Source organism: Chiloscyllium plagiosum, unplaced genomic scaffold, assembly GCF_037043375.1.
Source record: "Chiloscyllium plagiosum isolate Xiang-an unplaced genomic scaffold, Cpla_swu_hap1 HiC_scaffold_19, whole genome shotgun sequence".
In the NCBI taxonomy this organism is placed as follows: Eukaryota; Metazoa; Chordata; class Chondrichthyes; order Orectolobiformes; family Hemiscylliidae; genus Chiloscyllium; species Chiloscyllium plagiosum.
The window spans coordinates 21,079,520-21,100,068 of NW_028270157.1; the positions used below are offsets into that span (position 1 = coordinate 21,079,520).

Genomic DNA, 20,549 nt, shown 5'->3' on the forward strand with positions numbered 1-20,549 from the left:
TCTTGCATCAAAATACTGGATAATTGATTTAAAGTTCAAGTGTAAGGTTTGGCTCTTTGTTGAAAATTGAGGTTGAAACTTTATTGCTGGAACAGCACAGCAGGTCAGGCAGCATCCAGGGAACAGGAGATTCGACGCTTCGGGCACAGGCCCTTCTTCAGGATTCCTGAAGAAGGGCCTGTGCCCGAAGCGTCGAATCTCCTGTTCCCTGGATGCTGCCTGACCTGCTGTGCTGTTCCAGCAATAAAGTTTCAACTTTGATCTCCAGCATCTGCAGACCTCACTTTCTCCTCTTTGTTGAAAATCTAAAGCAATGTACGTTTCTGACTGACTTCTCTGGAGTGATGTGCTTCAGGGTATGGTGTGGAAGTAAATTTATTTGCCTTTAAGAAGGAGCTTTCAAATAGTTATTAATGGTAACTGCAACTGTTATAAGTGGCCCTAAGCTTATAATAGTCCTCATTGTAGATTGAGTCAAAAGATTTTTTGATAAATTGTAAAAAAACATTTAATAGGAAATTGTGGAATACAGTGGAGTTTATTCTACTCTGGAAATTTCAAAACTTGTGACTTTATCAATCAAAATTATTTCAGAACTAAGTGTTTCTCAACTGTAGTCATTCTGTCGTGAAAATACGATAGTTATTTTGGTAAATTTGCTCGAGCGTATTAAAATGTCATTTTCGTTGGCCTTCTGTTTACAAAATTATGCTGTTTCAGTAACAATTGTATTCAACTCTGGATTAGTTTTAATTATCTCAATCATAAGACTTGGACGGCTGATAAACTAAATATAAATATAGTGCTGTATTTAGCAATGCGTTATAATTAGCTAAGCACTGCTTAACCACTCCCATTTATCATTTATCTGGACTGAAATTAGGGTTGTTTTTTGGTGCATACTTGGATTCCTTCGCAGAGTCTCACCAAAGTCTCATATGAGTTAAATGTCCTGTTTCTCTGCTCTATATTCTAAGTAAGTTGTAATAATTATCGTGGAAACATTGTAAAATACACTTAGGTGCTTTCAGGCCCACTAACTTCTCTGTAGAAAAAGAGGTAAGTCAGTATAAATGTTTGTAAAGGTTATGAAGATCTAACATTCTCCTATCCGAGTGATGAAATGCATCCCTGGCTGATTGTGTTTCTGTCTACATTTTACTGCATAGAGTCATAGAGATGTACAACGCGGAAACAGATCTTTTGGTCTAACTCGTCCATGCTGCCCAGACCCCTAACCTAATCTAGTCCCACTTGCCGGCACTTGGCTCATAGCTCTCCAAACTCTTCCTATTCATTTCACCAACCAGATGCTTTTTAAATGCTGCAATTGTAGCAGCCTCCATCACTTACTCCAGTAGCTCATTCCATACATGCAGCACCCTCTGTGTGAAAAAGTTGCCCCTTATGGCTCTTTTATATCTTTCCGCTTTCATCCTAAACCTATGCCCTCTAGTTCTGGACTCCCCCCAACCCAGGGAAAAGACTTTGTCAATTTATCCTATCCGTGCCCCTCATGATTTTATAAATCTCTATAAGGCCACCCCTCGGTCTCCGACGCCCCAGGAAAAACATCTCCAGCTTATTCGGCCTCTCCCGATAGCTCAAATTCTTCAACCCTGGCAACATTCTTGTAAATGTTTTCTGAACCCTTTCAACTTTCACAACATCTTTCTGATAGGAAGGAGACTAGAATTGCTCATAATATTCCAAAAGTGGCCTGACCAATGTCCTGTATAGCTGTAACATGACCACCCAACTCCTGTACTCAATACTCTGACCAATAAAGGAAAGCATACCAAACACCTCCTTTACCATCCTATCTACCTTCGACTCTACTTTCAATGAACTATGAACCTGCACTCCAAAGTCTCTTTGTTCAGCAACCCTCCCTCGGACCTTACCATTAAGTATATAAGTCCTGCTCTGATCTACTTTTCTAAAATGCAACGCTTCGCATTTATCTAAATTTAATATCCATCTGCCACTCCTCAGCCCATTGGCCTATCTGATCAAGATCCCATTGTACTCTGAGGTAACCTTCGCTGTCCACTACATCTCCAATTTTGGTGCCATCTCCAAACTTACTAACTATACCTCCTATGTTCACGTCCAAATCATTTTTATAAATGATGAAAAGTAGTAGACCCTGAACCAATCCTTGTGGCACTCCATTGGTCACAGGCCTCCAATTTGAAAAGCAACCCTCAACTACCCCATCCTCTGTCTTCTACCTTTGAGCATGTTCTGTATGCAAATGGCTAGTTCTTCCTGTATTCCATGAGAATATCGATTGTAAACTCATCAGTTGAGAGATTCTGATAGTTGTGCATGTCCATCAATTCTATTGATTAGGTACCTACTGGTATATTGCTATTGTTTATTGTTGTGGTCATTGACTTCACAAGTGTACTATGAGGTGTCCATCAAGTGGTTAATACTTTTACTTCCTCTTGGACCAGCATATTTTAGCAACCAGAATAGTGAGCAAATGCTGTTGTTCTCCCAGGGATACTTAGGACACACTTTGTCTATTTATTTCTCCCTGTTAATTCTCCTGCAGTTCTCCTCTAAGCCTTCCCAGAGCATATTGCAGTGAACCCTTTGTGATGATATCAGGATGTTCTTCACTCATTGACAGGTCAAAGATTTTATGCATTTGCTTTCTGTCATCAGGCCAGGTGTAACCCAGTAGCATTCCTTGGTTTTCAGATACAGGAGACGATGATATCAGTTTTATTCCCTTTCTCTAACCTTTCTGAAAGCTCCTGGTTGGAACTGAAAGGATGTATTTACCGATGTTTCTGATCTGCAAATATTTGAGTTAGATTCTTGTGCAATAAATAACTTATTAATGATGCTGTTGATGTATCCCAGTCCTTTTAGTGAATTCTTTATGCTCTATTTAACCTGGATAAGCAAAATATGTTTTGGGAGTTTGACCTAGTTTAATAAATCAGTTCCGTGTTCCTACAGTTTTATGCTGTAGGTTCTTTGTCCAAATATGTGCATTTTTGTGGGTTGCAGAAAATAAGTTGGTATTGAGTATTTTATCTCTTTGGAAGATGTGTTTCTTAAGTGGGGGTAACCAGAAGCCAAGCAGCAGATAGTGTGTGTTCAACACTGACATTTGTTAGGTGTATCATTTCAACAAAAGTTGAGAGTGATCTAATTTGCCTTATTTACATAGCAAGAGGTAATGGTAGCCTCCAATGATATGTTTCACCGTGTTATATTCTACATTTTCTTTCCATTTGGCTATTTTTCGATAAGGCGTGGTTTTCATTTTGTCATAGATAATCTGCACCTCCCTAATCCCAGAGGCACTGTGTAACAACAGTCTTTTTTAAAATTATTGAACCAAAGTGATGATATACAGCTCATTGTAGAGGTTGCTAAGGTTGAAAGGTCAGGTCCAGAAATCAGGAAGTGGTGATTACCTCATATAGTTGTTTTCTTTTAAAAATATAAAGATAGTATGAGAAAAGTAAGTGAGCAGTTTCACTTTTTAGAGAAACAAGTTTGATGAGGGCGCACTGTGACGAGTCTTGATTTTGATATTCAGATTGCAGAAAAGAGGAAGATAATGTAAGGTGGTGTGTTTGCATTAAGGAACAAAAAGGGAAAGTTCAGAGAGTTAGTGACATTCAGGACTATATTTGGGTGTTCTCGTGCACAAATCACCAAAAGTTAACGAACAGCTTCAGCATGTAATAGGGGAGGCAAATGGAATGTTGGCTTTTGCTTCAAAGGAAATTGAATATAAAAATAGAGAAGTCTTCTAAAACTATCCACTGCATTAATCAGACCACAACTAGAATGCTGTGAACAGTTTGATCTCTTTTATCTCGGGCATTGAAAGCAGTAGAGAAGGTCCCCAGGGTTGCTCCTGGGTATTGAGGGATTATTCTTTCAGGAGAGGTTGGGTTGGTGGTGCCTGTACTCACTGAAGTTAAGAAGAACAAGAGGCGACCTTATTGGAACATTATAAGATTCTTATGGGATTTGAAAGTGCAGTTGTGAAGAGATTGCTTTCCCCAGGAAAATTCAGGACTGGAGGGCATAATCTCAGAATCAGGGTTAAAATAATTGAGGAAAGTTTTCAGTCAGACGGTGGTGAATCTGTGAAATTATTTACCACAGAGGGCTGTAGAGTTGCGTTGTTGAGCACATTTGAGGCTGAGGTGGACAGATTTTAATTAGTAAGAGAATCAAGGGTTATGTGGAAAAGGTAGGAAAATGGATTTAAGAATCACTAGGACAGTCTTGAGTGGTAAGCAGATTTGATGGGCTGAATGGCCTACTGTCGCTCCTATGTCTTATACATGGTAGAGTTGAGAGGAAAGGCAAAATCAGGTCATGGAAGAGAGAGAAGCTTAAAAGGTGAGAAGAGGGTTCCCTAACTGACGGGATTTTCTTTCAGATGTCTTTAAAACAACAGGGAAGTGTGTCGAAGAAGATTTTTCTGTTATTGAGAGTCATTTTCAAATCCTGAGAGAGAGTTGGGCATTATGGAATGTTGTGATTTGATGGTTGTATGTTTGCATAAAACAGGACATGAGATCCAAGGGTTCAATTTGAGGTCAGAGAAGAGAGTCGGAATGTGGGTGATGAACCAACAATGAAAAAAGTCAATTATTCAGCGCAAGCAGGGACCGTTCTTCAAACAAAAATATTCACATACTTTCTTTCCCATGCTGTTTTTTTTGAAAACTGAATAAAGGGCATTCTTTGTGCTGTCGTTTTCTGTCTCCTTGTTTTGCAGACTTTAAACACATTAGAAAAGTTTCTGTAAATCTGGAAACTCCAATTAATCTTTTTTCCTCTGGCAGGTTTGTGAAAACTGGTGCATTAAACATTGTATACTCCAGCATTCTCTCCACATGATCCACTTGTTTCAAAATTATGAAGTAAAAACACAGGAATGCATTAATAGCTGTATGTTTTTGGGGTAATGACTGTGTTGAATGAAAAAGTAAGTTGATATCAGTGCCGGGATCAGAATTCTTTGCTGGAAAATATATCAGTACAAAGTCCGATGTGAACATTTTTAAGAGTATATTTTAACAACATGGTTCTGTTTGCTCTCAATTCGTTTCTGTAGTTTGGGTTTTGCAAAGTTGTTTGATGTTTGTTTTAACTTTAGATTGCCAGGTAATTAAATGCTGTGCATAATTCTTGAATAGCGTATTCGCAGCTGATATTTGTTTGCAGAATTGAAGTTGCATTTATTCACCTTTCCTCCTAAGTTTTATTGCAATTGTCAAAACCTTTTTGAATGGCTGGCATGTTTCCCAAGATATTACTGTCAAATAAAAATGTTTTTAGTTTGAAAGTACTTACATCAATGTATGCTCTAAATCTTTACATTTTTTTTTAAAAGGACTTGAACTAATGTTCAGTGTAGCTATTGCTGAATAGGCCAGCATATTTAGCATATTCCCAATTGCATATGAGAAGGTTTGGTTTGGTTTGATTTGTTGTAATCACATGTACCTAGGTACAGTTTAAAAAATTTATTTTGCAAGCAGAACGGGAAGATCACAGCAAACAAGGAAATTAAGATCAAAGGGTGCTTCAACAGAGTGAGGCATACAGGTTACACTGCACAGGAGGTGCACAAAGCAAGATCAACATTAGCAAGATCAACATTATTTGAAGTTAGAGATTTCATTCATCAGTCTAATAACAACAGAGAAAAGGCTGTTCTTGAACCTGTTGTTGCGTGTGTTCAAGTTTCAAGATGGTTATGATTCACTTTTCTGCATTTCTGCATTTAATAGCTGGAGAGATCCAGGATTTTGACACAGCATAATATGAAGGATCAGCAACATATTTCCAACTGATTAAAGTAGGGTGTGAGTGAACAAATAGTTTGGGGGAAGGAGCGCCAGTCAAGAAATCTGCATTATGCTAGAAAATGTAGAGTTGAGAGTCTTAGAGATGTACAGCATGGAAACAGACCCTTCGGTCCAACTCGTCCATGATGTCCTAAACTAATCTAGTCCCATTTATCAGCACTTGGTCCATATTCCTCGAAACCCTTCCTCTTCATATACCCATCCAGATGTCTTTTAAATGTTAATTGTACTAGACTCCACCACTTCCCCTGGCAGCTTATTCCATACGTGCACCACCCTCTGTGTAAAAAGGTTGCCCCATAGGTCTCTTTTAAATTTTTCACCTCTCACCCTAAACCTATGCCCTCTAGTTCTGGACTTTCCCCCAGCCAGAGAAAAGACTTTGTCTATTTATCCTGTCCATGCCTCTCATGATTTTGTAAGCCTCTATAAGAATGCCCCTCAGCCTCTGATGCTCCAAGGAAAATAGCCTCAGCCAATTCAGCCTCTCCCTATAGCTCAAATCCTCCAACCCTGGCAGCACCCTTGTAAATCTTTTCTGAACCATTTCAAGTTTCACAGCATCCTTTCAACAGGAGGGAGACCAGAATTACACACAATGTTCCAAACTATGGCCGAAAAATGACTTCTGAACTCCTGTACTCGGTGCTCTGACCAATGAAGGAAAGCATACCATATGCCGCTTTCATTATCCTATCTACCTGCGTCTCCACTTTCAAGGAGCAATGAACCTGCACTCCAAGGTTTCTTTGTTCAGCGCAACTCCCTAGGACCTTACCATTAAGTGTATAAGTCCTGCCCTGATTTGCCTTTTCAAAATGCAGCACCTCACATTTACCTATCTTAAATTCCATCTGCCACTCCTTGGCCCATCTAATCAAGATCCTGTTACTCTGAGGTAACCTCCTTTGCTGTCCGCTACACCACCAATTTTGGTGTCATCTGCAAACTTGCTAACTATACCTCTGATGTTCACATCCAAATCATTTATTTCAAAGACGAAAAGTAGTTTACCCAGCACCGATCCTCATGACACTCCACTGGTCACAGGCCTCCAGTCTGAAAGGCAACCTTTCACCACCACCCTCTGTCTTCTACCTTTGCGCCAGTTCTGTATCCAAATGGCTAGTTCTCCCTGTATTCCATGCGATCTAACCGTGCTAGCCAGTCTACCATGAGGAACCTTGTCGAAAGCCTTACTGAAGTCCATATGGATCATGTACACCACTCTGCCCTCTCAATCCTCTTCATTACTTGTTCAAAAAGCTCAATCAGGTTGGTGAGACATGATTTTCCATGCACAAAGGTGTGTTGATTATCCCTAATTAGACCTTGCCTTTCCAAGTACATGTACATCCTATCCTTCAGGATTCCCTCCAACAACTTGCCCACCACGATGTCAGGCTCACTGGTCTATAGTTCCCTGGCTTTTCCTTGTCACTCTTCTTAAATGCTGGCACCATATTATCCAACCTCCAGTCTTCTGGCACCTTACCTGTGACTATCAATGATACAAATATCTCAGCAGGGGACTCAACAATCACTTCCCCAGCTTTCCACAGAGTTCTAGGGTACACCTGATTAGGTCCTGGGAATTTCTGCACATCCAGCACCACCACCTCTGTAATATGAACATTTTTCAAGATGTCAACATCTATTTCTCCATGTTCTATATCTTTCATGCCTTTCTCCACAGTAAATACTGATGCAAAATACTCGTTTAGTATCTCCCCCATACAAAAGTTGCCTTGCTGATCTTGGAGGGGCCTCATTCTCTCCTGCGTTAGCCTTTTGTCCTTAATGTATTTGTGAAAACCGTTTGGATTCTCCTTAACCCTATTTGCCAAAGCTATCTCTTATTCCCTTTTTGACCTCCTGATTTCCCTCTTAAGTATACTCTGCTGTCTGTACCTGACATATGCTTCCTTTTTCTTCACCAAAACCTCAATATCTCTAGTCATCCAGCATTCCCTACAGCTATCAGCTTTGCCTTTCACCCTAACAGGAACATATTGTCTCTGGACTTTAGTTATCTCATTTTTGAAGGCTTCCCATTTTCCAGTCGTCTCTTTATCTGCGACCATCCTCCCCCAATCAACTTGTGAAAGTTCTTGCCTGGTGCCATCAAAACTGGCCTCTTTCCAATTTAGAACTTCAACTTTTAAATCCGGTCTATCCTTTTCCAACACTCTTTTGAAACTAATTGAATTATGGTCGCTGGCCCCACCCATCGAGTCTGCTCCGCCATTCAATCATGGCTGATAAGTTTCTACAGCCTATTTTTCCACTTTCTCCCCGTAACCCTCGATTCCCCTTGACAATCAAGAACCTATCTATCTCCGTCTTAAATATAGTCAATTCACCACTCTCTAGCTGAAGTTTTTCCTTATCTCCATTCTAAAAGGTTTTCCCATTATATTGTGTGCAATTCTGGTCTCCCTCCTATTGGAAGGATGTTGTGAAACTTGAAAGGGTTCAGAAAAGATTTACAAGGATGTTGCCAGGGTTAGAAGATTTGAGCTAAAGGGAGAGACTGAACAGGCTGGAGCATCAGAGGCTGAGGGGTGACCTTATAGAGGTTTATAAAACCATGAAGGGCATGACTAAGGTAAATAGAGAAGGTCTTTTCCCTGTTTGGGGAAATGCAGAACTAGAGGACACAGGTTTAGGGTGAGAAGGGAAAAGATTAAAAGGGGCCTAACAGACAACCTTTTTACGCAGAGGGTGGTGCATGTATGGAATGAGATGCCAGAAGAAGTGGTGAAGACTGATACAATTATAGCATTTAAAAGGCATCTGGATGGGTGTAGGAACAGGAAGGGTTTAGAGGGGTATGGACCAAGAGTTGGCACATGGGACTAGATTAGGTTAGGATATCTTATCGGCATGGATGAATTGGACTGAAGGGTCTGTTTCCATGCTGTACATCTGTATGACTCTACTCTAGGGCTGTGCCCTCGGGTCGTAGTCTCTCCTAGCAATGGGAACATCTTCCCACATCCACTCTGTGCAGGACATCCAGTATTCTGTAAGTTTCAATTAGATCCCTCCTCATCTTTAGAAATTCCGTCGAGTATACACCCAGAGTCCTCAAATGTTCCTCATCTCTTAAGCCGCTCATTCCAGGGACCATTCTCATGAATCTCCATTAAACCCACGCTGGGGCAAATACATCCTTCCTGAGATATGGGGTCCAAAACTGCACACAATACTCCAAATGTAGTTTGACCAGAGCCTTATCGACCCTCAGAAGTACGTCCCTGTTTTTATATTCAAGTCCTCTCAAAATAAACGCCAATGTTGCATTTGCCTTTCAAACTACTGACAGCCTGCAAGTTTACCTTGCGAGAATCTTGGACTTGAACTCCCAAGTCTCTTTGCAATTCAGACTTCTGAATTTCCTCCCCATTTAGAAAATGCCTCCTCTTCCTGCCAGTGATCTTGTTGAAAGGTGCAGTAGACTGAAAGAGCTCAGTGGTCTCTCTCTGCTCCTATTTCTTCTGTTCTTTCATTCTTCGAAACTCCAGAGATTGAAATTGAGGTACACATAATAAGGGGGCTTGATGGAGCATGCTGAGAGTTTGGTTATGGAATCTCAATCACAGGAGGAGGGCTTACAGGCTTTGGATGAGGGGAGTAGGTGTGAAAGGCCATGTGTTCTCCTATTTCTTCTGTACTTATGGCAGTTCTGGATAAGGTAGAGAAAGAAAAGCTGTCCCCATTAATTAATGGTACAAGGACAAATTTAAGGCTTTGGGGACATGAAGGACTTTTTCTCCACATCAAGTGATAATGGCCTGGAACTGGCTGCCGATAAAGCTAGTGGCGGTGGACAAGATGAATTATTTCAAAAGGAAATGAGATGAATATTTGAGGGAAATAAATTTGTAGAATGATTAGGACAGAATGGGGTGAATAGGAATGACTGGATTGTTATATAGAAAGTAAGCATGGATGTGATTGTCCAAATGGCCTCCTGTGTTGTCATGGTCCTGACAATTTAATCAATCAAGTTGTCGGTGTTTGAACCATCAGTGTTGCCATGAGGCCAATCATCACCAATGGGTGCATTCTCGGCTACTGATCAGAACCAATCAGCGCACACCTCATGCAGTTGGTTTTTTCCTTGAATTGATATTCTTTATGAATTGTCATAAGGATTGCAGGAGGAAAAGCTTTGACAAACTGTGTCAAATTCAGCGATGCTCAATACAGTATATAAGGCATTGAGTACAATTTTTAAGATTCTTCATCTCGCATAAAAGGGTGCAAACCCCGAAGATCTGTCTGTTTGTTGCCAAAATGGGGTTGAGACATAAGACGTGCTTAAAAATTGTTGTGACAAAGGACGTTTTTAACATGCCTTTTATGTTTCTCTGAACTGAACAAGTCTCGTTTTTGTGGAACCTCATCAGAGCTGAGTGATGTGATAGTATATGAAAGGAGAGGTTTTAGGGCTGTGAGATGCTCACTGTGTCAAACTGGCTGAATGCAAACTTTCTGAATTTGTAAGATTTAACTTCCTTCTGAAAAGAGCTTTTTACCTGACTGTCTAAATCTAGTCATACTTGACTGTTTTAAAAAATCCATCATTTACTGATTCGGTAAAGAGGCAAAATGCTAGTCTAATTATAAAATAGGATAATTTTTTTGGCTTAAAAAAGAAGTTATTTCTTCATCGCTATGTGAAGTAAATAGTTGATTGAAGATCAGTGCCTTCATTTAAAATTTGAATTCAAGTGTGTAATTGAGTCATACAGTAGGAGTCTGCAATGAGCATAATTACTTAACTGTACAAAATCAAAGGGAAAAAAAATTTAATCTTGCTGTGTAATTTAACATCTTTGAACTAGCTATGGTTAATGAAGCTAAATAATGTCAGAAGAAATATGATTATATCCTATAATTGTGCAATTTCTATTTTAAAGACATAAATGTAAATTACCCAATTTATCTGGCTAAATTTGTGCGTAGTTCAAATGCATTTCATTGCCGAACCATTTTTGTCACCTCTAATTTTCAGCTTATAGTTTCACTCTGAAGTCTCTTTTAAAAAAAATGCTGGGAGGAAAGCAAATGCAGAGTTTTGTGTAAATCTGTTTTTATTTCAGATTTCCAGCATCTGTAGACTTTGTTTCTCCCATAAAGAGCAGTATTTTTCAAAAGAAATTGAGCATTGGTGACATGGTCATATTTGATCAAGCATTCCAGTAATTCTATTGTTTGATCTTATTTTTTCTGGTTGGATTGGTTGCCCATGGAATCTGAGTATGCTGTATCTTCATTCAAAGAATTGGAGCAGGCAGCTGCTAACTACAGCATTCTTGTGTGTTGCATATTGTTGCTATACATGTCTTTGGATTTAATCTGAACAAGACTTGAGTCAAAGCCTTATTTGTGACATGGTCAGAGAAACGCTTAACTACTTACCCACAAAATAAATTGCTTGATACCATAGATGTTGGAATTTTGTTAACAAAAACGGGGGAAAAAAGGCTATGCTCGGCAGGTCATTTGGCATCTGTGAAGAAACTAAAGTTGTTGTCAGCATTTCAGGTCTGAACACTTGCTAAGGTAAAGGAGCTGTTGGTTTTTGTTTATGAAGTTGTCATTTGTTTTTGATTGGAGTTTGTGTTCTGTTCTGTTTCCTGACTCATGATGTATCTTTTAAGCTGTTTTAAAATCGCATTTTATTATGTAGCATATTTACGTACTGAGAAATCTTCATAATGGTTTTACAATCTAATTTAAATGAAGAGTTGAACTAAAAACTGTAGAGAATGAATTGAACACATTAGGCCAAACTGTGTATAAACATTCAAAACAGCACAGGGAAGAAGGAAGAGAAATCAGCGCGTGATGAAGTAAACTTCCAATAATGTATCTTGAATTCCAATAACTGTTTTCTTTTGGTGTGTACATTGTGGTTAAACCCATCCAGTTTTGGCATAAATAGAACTTTGAGGGCATTTGTTGTAAATAGCAGTTGCTGTTATTTACCGATTTATGACAAACATTGACTTTTTCTTGGTTTTAAGCAGAACATTGAGGGACTGTTGATGATCAGTGATATTTTTAGATTTTTATATTCTATTAGATTAATGTCAAGTGATTTTCATTTTTAGGAATTGTACGTCAAGTGTTGATGTTTTATGTTCAAGGCTGACTGCAATTCTGTAACTACTTGTGCTATCACTGCACCTTGCTTTCAGAGGGCTAACTCTGTTCATTACTCTCCTGCTGTAAGTGTCAACTCCAGAAATGTACTGGCATTTGCTTTTGCATACAAACCCACAGAAAGCAAATGCTGCTCCCTGCATGAAAATTGACTTGCTGATCCCAATAATTGAATCTTTAGAACCACATTTTTAAAGAACCGGGCCGCCATCAACTTCAGGAACTGAGCTTCGGTCACCAAGGGAAAGCGGGGTGCCTGCAGAAGTCCGTACTTCAAAATGATAAATGTGCCTTATAACGTTTGAAGCCAGCAACACTCCAGTTTTTCCACAGTCAGCTTAAACAAACTCTCAAGTCGCGAAACAGTTGGAGTTCATTTCTCACCATGTGGAAGGTACTGACTATCCTGATAGCAGTTTAAGCAGGCTGAGAATTTGTTTTGCAAGAAGGAACAAGCAGGAAAGTATTTTATAAATCCTGGCATCTTTTCTTCCACAATTAAAATCCAAGCTAACACTGCATGAATAATCTATGTAGCACAATATTTAAGGAGATGTAGGCTTTTCCTTTCGGTATCAATTGTGATCCGCGCTTACTTAAATTAGGCCCCTGTCTAGTTATTGAAAAAATGACGTGGGAGTTGAAGTAAACTCTTGGCCCTGTTTGAAGTGGTACAAAAGTTCATATGCTAGCATAGGCAGCTTTAAAAGACCAGCTGGTCATAATAGGAGTGCTTGGTTGCCAAGGTTACTGTGGTTGTTAGAAAAAGAATGCAGCCAAGAGGGCAAGTTCTTGATATGTGAGCTGAAGGAAAGAATTTGGTGTGATCATGCATCAGCCCTTCTAATCACACACTCAAAGAAAGCTGTGTGGGTGTAATGTAGAAACTACAAGTCTATGCAGTGGTGCTTGTATGTGGTTATGGTTTTTTTTTCCTCAAATGGTTCAGCAGGCTGACAGCACACTTCTTTAAAATGTTAACATTTATTCACTGCTGCTAGACACAGGCTGTTGTCATAGCTGGATTGTAATTTTGTTGAATTTTTTTCACCTCATGACTGACTGAAAATGCTTCTGGGTCACTTAATGAAAGCAGAGGCAGTCCAAGTACTTTATGGTAAAATAAAAGCTTAATGTTTCTGCCGACAATATATTCTATGATAGTATGAATCAAATCATATTCCCAATATATACCTGGCTTCAACTGTCACTCTGTAAATCATTGCTGCAGAATAAGTTCTGAATTGATGTCATGCTTAGTTAATCACAAGTTGTGTAGGCAAATGAGTTACAGGTCTGTTGTCACAGGGAGTGAAAGGAATGAAGGCACAAGTACCATTTGCACTCCATACTGTTCATGTTAACTTTGTTAAAATGTTCTTAAATTTTAATGAGAGCCTAAATTGAAAGATCAACAGTCAACACATTGGATCTACTGTTTAGCTCCTAGCAAATTCATTCCCTTCCATTAAAAAGCAACTTTCTAACCTTGACAGCTGGTGGTATAATCACGTTCCTAATATCAGGTCACTGTGGCCAGAGGAAAGGTAGCTGCAATTGAATCCTTTGACAAATGTAGGCAAAAATTGAGTTAACTTTTGAACCATGCCCACAATAATTTTTACTTAAACTTTGAGATAAAAGTATGATGGCTAAGTGTTTTGCATTTTGTTTCTGAAAACTGGAGACTGTTTAATTGTATGCCATATACCATTAGCTAAGTGTTCTGTGAAGTAGCCTTTGGATATACCAACGGTCTGGGCTTGGCAATAAATGAATCTGTTGGTTGCCAAGTGGCAAATTAAATGCATGATCCCAAATTGACCATTTGGAAGGAGCATGTCATTTTTAGATTCAGAGGAAATTATCCTGGATTGTTCCCATGAAATTTGTAATGGGCAGTTTTAGAAGTAGCAAAATCCATTTTGAAGAAAGTTGCAAATTGAGGTAATTACTTAAAATTGTATAAAAATAACCTAATGATTTACTAATTTTGTAAGCTTACCTCGTTATTTCAATTTATTTGAAATTGTCAGTGCCCCTTATAATCCAATAACCTGGTTATCCTTAATCTTGCCCAGCTCAGTGACATTTGCATCTGGATCCTACTTGAAGAACTGAGAACCATGCAATGCTGCTGTGTTGTAACACCTGAGCCCGGTCCCATTTATATAAGACTTAATATAGCTTTGGGCCCTAGTGCCATCTGAGTGGATGACCAGTTCTTTTCGAGTGTTTGACATTTTAGTTGTGTTTCCTGACCAATTATGTGCTCTAGTGATGACAAACAGCAACAGTTTATCTCTTATTCTCATCCTGGAAATATTGAAACTCTCAATTGGTGACATCTTTGCTCGGTCTTGACAGAATGTTGGGGGAGAAAGAGCAAACCTTGTTGGGTCTTGTAGATGCTGCTGTTCCCGTTGGTGGAAGTCTTCACACGTTGCAGGCCAATCCTATGTATGTATATCCCAAACTTCCTTTGTTTATGCAGGAGACATAATGAGACTTGACTGCAGTTCAAATTCTAGCTTTTCGAAATGGCTGATCAGTCATATTGCAGGTTGATTTTTTGCCATGTCATCTTGATGTTTGAAACAAAATTGCTCACATAGCTGGGTAAATGTTTTTGCAGGATGCAACAAAAGAAGAGTGACTAGATCTTTCGGGAGAAAAGTCACATTGGTGACCAAAATGATGGTTGACTTGGGATTTGAATTAATTTTAAATTGAACATTCTGTATAGTTGCAGATTAGAATGACTACACAGTATCAAAAATAGTTTCCCAGTGCTGATGCTTTTGTAGAGCTACTCTCAAATACATTATTTCGTGTCCAAGAGTAATTGCATTTTTACTGTAGTACTTGCTGATGATTAGCAACAATAGGAACAAGCGAATGGTACGTGTATGGAATGAGCTGCCAAAGGAAGTGATGGAGGCTGGTACAATTACAGCATTTAAGAGGCATTTGGATGAGCATATGAATTGTAAGAGTTGAGAGGGGTATTGGCTGGGTGCTGGCAAGTGGGACTAGATTGGGTTGGGATATCTGGTCGGCATGGACGAGTTGGACTGAAGGGTCTATTTCCATGCTGTACATCTCTATGACTCTATGAACCGCCTTTAATGCAACTTCATCCCTCATCCCTACCTCTGAACCAAGAGGCCCAGGTTCAAGACCCATATGCACTAGAGACATGTAATAGCATCTCTGAACAGGTTAATTAGGGGGAAAAAAGGATTAGCTAAAGAAAGCAAAATTATGGACAGCACGGTGGCGCAGTGGTTAGCACTGCTGCCTCACAGAGCCAGAGACCCGGGTTCAATTCCCGCCTCAGGCGGCTAACTGTGTGGAGTTTGCACATTCTCCTCGTGTCTGCGTGGGTTTCCTCCGGGTGCTCCGGTTTCCTCCCACCAGTCCAAAAATGTGCAGGTTAGGTGAATTGGCCATGCTAAATTGCCCGTAGTGTTAGGTGAAGGGGTAAATGTAGGGGAATGGGTCTGGGTGGGTTGTGCTTCGGTGGGTCGGTGTGGACTTGTTAGGCCGAAGGGCCTGTTTCCACACTGTAAGTAATCTAAGTAAGGGGCTGAAAATGGTTTGCGGTACCCTAATTGTAATCTCAATAATGTCTTACACAGTTGTAGTAACATTTTCTACTTTTGTACTCTACACCTTTAGCAATAAATGCCAGAAGTCTATTTGCATTCCTTACTGCTTGCTTTACCTGTACGCTAGTTTTCTGCAGTTAGCAAAGACCCCCAATCCCTCTGCACCGAAGCAATCTGAAGTTTCTAACCATTTCAATAATAAGTTGCCTTTTAATCCTTATGACCAAAATGATAGCTTTACACTTTTTCATGTTAAACTCCATCTGCCAAACTCCAGTCACCTAATCTAGCCATTTGTAAATTTTGTATTTCTTCATTGCAACATACAATGCTCAAATAGGTGGGAAAGATTACATCTTTGGCTATTGTCCCTTTTTCCCTGCATCCTGCAGTCACCAATATAGATTGTGAATAATTGGGAGTCAAAGACCGAACCCTGTGTCACCCTACTTGTTGCATCCTTCCAACTAGAAGACATTGTTATCAGCACAACTTTTACTGAATTCCAATATCTCTGTGTGAGGAGTTGCTTAGCCTTTGTTTGGTACGTCTCTCTATAAGCTGAAACATCTTTCTTGTTTTCTTCCACACGAGCATTAAGTGACCTGAAACATCCATGTGGACCAAATAAAATAGATGGCCCTCCTAACTAGCATCATGAAAAGTAAACTCAGATTATTATGCTGTGCTAAACTGATTTTAGATCCCTACAGCTAGTTGTAGATATAGGACAGATGTCAGAGGTAGTTTCTTTACTCAGAGTAGTAGTAGAGGCATGGAAGGCACTGTCTGCAACAGTTGTAGACTCGCCAACTTTACAGGCATTTAAATGGTCATTGGATAGGCATATGGACGAGAATGAAATAATGTAGGTTAGATGGGCTTCAGATTGGTTTCACAGGGCGGCGCAACATCAGGGCAGAAGGGTCTGTACTGCACGGTAATGTTCTATGTTTGATGTTTCTGTGTTCTATGTTAACTTGGAATATACAAGTTCCAGTTCAACAATTTCAGATGAGCTAGTTATGTGTGGTTTTACTTAAATATCTTGATTATTCGGACAATCTTGTATGTTATCACCTATGTCTAATAATTTTAAATGATGATTCATGGGATTCAAATCTATTTAGGAAAAATTGTGATGGCAAACGTAGGTAGTAATTACGTCCAGAAATGAAATACTTTCCGCTTCAAGCGTCTGCTCCTTGAAAGTCTCAGCAAAGTTAGAAGCAGAGTGAAACTCGCTCAACAACTCTCCCAGCACTATGCCTCAACACTACCTTCGAAAGAGCACTCATCTGCCATGTCTGAGTGACATCTTTCCATTTTACACCCCATGTCCCTTGGAGACTGCAGAAACCCAGAGTTGTTCATTCAGACTTGGATCAAGACTGCTTGAACTCTGACAGCAGATAGAGGAAACTTTCGTCCAGTCCGTTGAAAGGCTAATATCTTGCTTATGTTGCCACCAAGTCTTCAACATTTATGTTTTTTTGATTTCTAACGCTCCAGTTAGATACAAATTTATCACAGTATGTGTATATACACTGTGCTGAACCTTTATAATTTGGGTAAAGCATACTTTTTCAAATTATTATTGTGCATTCACTGTTTGACAACTGCGAGCATTAATAAATCACCTTTAATGTAGTAGAATGTCCTAAGGCACTTAATAGGACTGTCACTCAACAAAAGTTGACATGCAGCCACATGAGATATCTGGGTGCATGAGTGTAAGCTTGTCTGTAAGAAGCATGTTAATGCAGGAAATTAGGTATAGAGGGTAGGGAGGGAATTCCAGACGTCAGGGCCTCAATGAATGAAAGCACGACAGTCAATGGCAAAGTGATTAAAATAGGCATTGTGCGAGAAACTATAATCAAAGGAGTGCAAAACCTAGACGGCTGTAAGGATAGACGAGGTTACATAGAGAGGGTGAGAATAGGATAGGACAGGAAAGATTTGAAAATGTGGCTAAGGAGTTTTAAGTTGAAATGTTACTGGTCCTGGAGCCATTGTAGGTCAGCATGTTCAGGGATAGTGGATGGCTGGTACAGGAAGACCCCGGGTAACGAATGAGTTGCGTTTTTAAGTCTGTTCATAAGTCAAATTTGTATGTAAGTTGGAACAGTTATGTACTGCGTTGCTCAGTGATAATTGTCACTTTCATTGTGACAGAGCCTTTTACATGCTCCATTACTCTCCCCTTGTCCTTTATAGTTGTCCCGATTGTTGACTGGCTGTAGCCTAACACTTTTCCAATGTTTATTGGTGTTCTACCTCTCTCTGGTCGCTTTATTATTTCCACTTACATTTCAATTGTGATCGTTTTCCTTTTCTTCGATCCATCGCCATCACTTGCGTCAGACCTATGCGCTGAAGCCATGATGATGAGGATAAACACATGAAAAATTTACATCAAAACACAACGATGTTGACACAATCCATGTTAAGATGGCGACAACGGTGTGGCGTTGTTTTCCCTTAGGTCGACAAGCCACTGGAAACGCGCAGTGTTTTGAGCATCACACAAAGTAGTCCACCCATTCGAATCATTGTATGTAACTCGATTTTTCAAAATAATAAACTTTACGGAGGTCGTTTCATAAGGATGTGCATTCGTGACCCAGGGAAAGCCTACACTTGGTGCAAGGATACAGAAAGTTTTTATGAGCTAGAGTTTATGGAGAGGGAAAATAGGACAAAAATGACCACATTAGAATATTCAAATGGAGAGAAAACCGAGTCCTGAATTAGGGTTTTGATAGCACATGATGAAAAGCAATTGTGTGATGTTAGATATGACATCAAAGTTGAGAATGGTCTGATTGAGTTTGGGGAACTTGTCAGGGAGAGGCATGTGGGTGAATAGGTTTAATGTTTTTGATAGGGACTGAGGGCAATGGCCTCATCTTCACAGTATTCAGTTTGACGACATTTCTGCTAATCTAGCATTGTGTGTTGGGTAGACAGTCTGATTTCAGCAACTGTAGAGGGGCCAAGAGTGATGATGAAGTAGAGTTGGGTATCAACAGTGCAGGTGTCAAACAAGTGTTTTCTGATGATGTACCCAAATGGTAGCATGTGGTTGAGAAATAAGAGAGGGCTAAGGATAGATTCTTGGAGGACTCGAGATGTCACACACCAGGAGTAAGAAAAAAATCATTGGTTCACTATACTGAAGTCAATATAACTGCATTAAATTGTTCAGTCAAAGCTGTTATTTGTATTTTATGAAGATTTTGGAAAAGAAAAACTGGAAAAATCATGGCAGATTATTTCTCAGTTCTAGCTTCTAAATATTGCTGGGTTTTTTTCTCCCAGCTGCTGAAATTTTTGAGGGCACCAAAAAAAGCCTGTGTACCAAACTCTTTTGCAGCTATGAAATGACAAATGATGGAGTGAGGGTGAACAGAGGGACCTGTGCTTGAAGATAAAATGCTGATCTAATACAGCACTGCATTGTTTATATATAGAAATCACCATAGTTCTGTGAAAGTGCAGAGTGATTTGTAAACATTTTCAAATCTAAGTCGTAATCTCTGCAGATAGCTGAGTACTGCTGAAAAGGTTTTGAAATATTCATGTTTTCACAATTAAAGGCAAGACAGCAGGTCAGAGTTCATTCCACCACAACAGTTAGAAAAAAACAATAGGAATTTCAAGATGCTCCTTCTGTTGTATTTGTTAAATGAACCTGTGGTATTTTTGAATAGACTTACGAGAACCATGTATTCTGCGGAATTTAAATGTTGCCGAGATATCTTTTTTGTTTTTCCACATCCTGATACAATAGTAATAAATAAAATGGTTACTGTGCTTAATTATTTGACCAACAAATCACTGCTTTGAAATGAAATTTCAGTGTGTTCTGTCGATGTGGTGATGAAGGAGTAACAAATGAAACTTGACATGGTGGCCTGCTAACTAACTTCTATTGTGAAACAATTATCAGACCACAATTTCTAACACATACCAGAAATGAATCTTATGTGATCAGTAGAGAAAGTACAACTTCTGGCCAGAATAATGAAGTAATGTGGAAAAGTTCAAAAGAGGAAATTATCTCCCAGCCTCCCTTCAGTTATATGTAGTATTCTGCAGAGTTTGCTTCACACTGCTGGTTTCAGTACCATGCTGATGCCAAAAACTCTTATCAAATTAATAGTCTGATTGCTGCATTTTGACAGCACACAGCTATGAAAATGTGACCAGTGCAGAAGCCTTTGAATATTATTGAATGATTGCAGCTGAAAAATGTTATGATATTTGTAAAAATTTGATACATGTTTGCAACCCCCTCAATGCCTTTTCTCAGTATTTTGAAGAAATTGGCCATCATTAGGAAAACAGTGGGTGCTTTGTTGGCTGGAGTTCTGGCTGCTTCAGCCTTAAACTCCTAGCTGTGCGTGAATGATGCAGGGCTTGGATGAATGGAAGATAAGAGTGATTGTATGTAGTGTAGGTGTGGTCAAATAATTATCATTAAATGGATGTTTAGGTGAAGAACCAGCCAGGGGCAAAAGTATTATGAATTCTGAAATGAAAGCCCAAGTACTGGATTGTGGATGCAGGTTGGCAAACAACCAATTCCAGAGGGTCTGCACTTGCTGGACCCAAGGTGAAATTCTAATTGTTTTTTAATTATGAATTATTAGTATCATGGAATTCATAGTTTCACAGCTTATATTAGTCATAGAGTCATAGAGATGTACAGCACGGAAACAGACCCTTCAGTCCAACTCGTCCATACCAACCAGATAACCCAACCTAATCTAGTCCTATTTGCCAGCACTTGGCCCATATCCCTCTAAACCCTTTCTATTCATATACCCATCCAGATGCCTTTTGAATGTTGCAATTGTACTAGCCTCCAACACTTCCTCTGGCAGCTCATTCC

General features: G+C 39.5%; 1 protein-coding gene across 3 annotated transcripts in view; it reads left to right on the forward strand.

Moving 5' to 3' along the window:
* frs2a (fibroblast growth factor receptor substrate 2a) overlaps positions 1-20,549 on the forward strand; it is a 120,763-nt gene that overhangs the window by 39,909 nt on the left and 60,305 nt on the right. The window contains exon 1 of one of the 3 annotated variants that reach the window (XM_087997107.1): positions 11,301-11,435. The exons of the other annotated variants lie outside the window; for them this stretch is intronic. The gene's annotated coding sequence lies outside the window, so the exon portion shown is untranslated. Of the gene's footprint in view, positions 1-11,300; positions 11,436-20,549 lie in introns of those variants that run through there. 3 annotated transcript variants of the gene reach the window in all.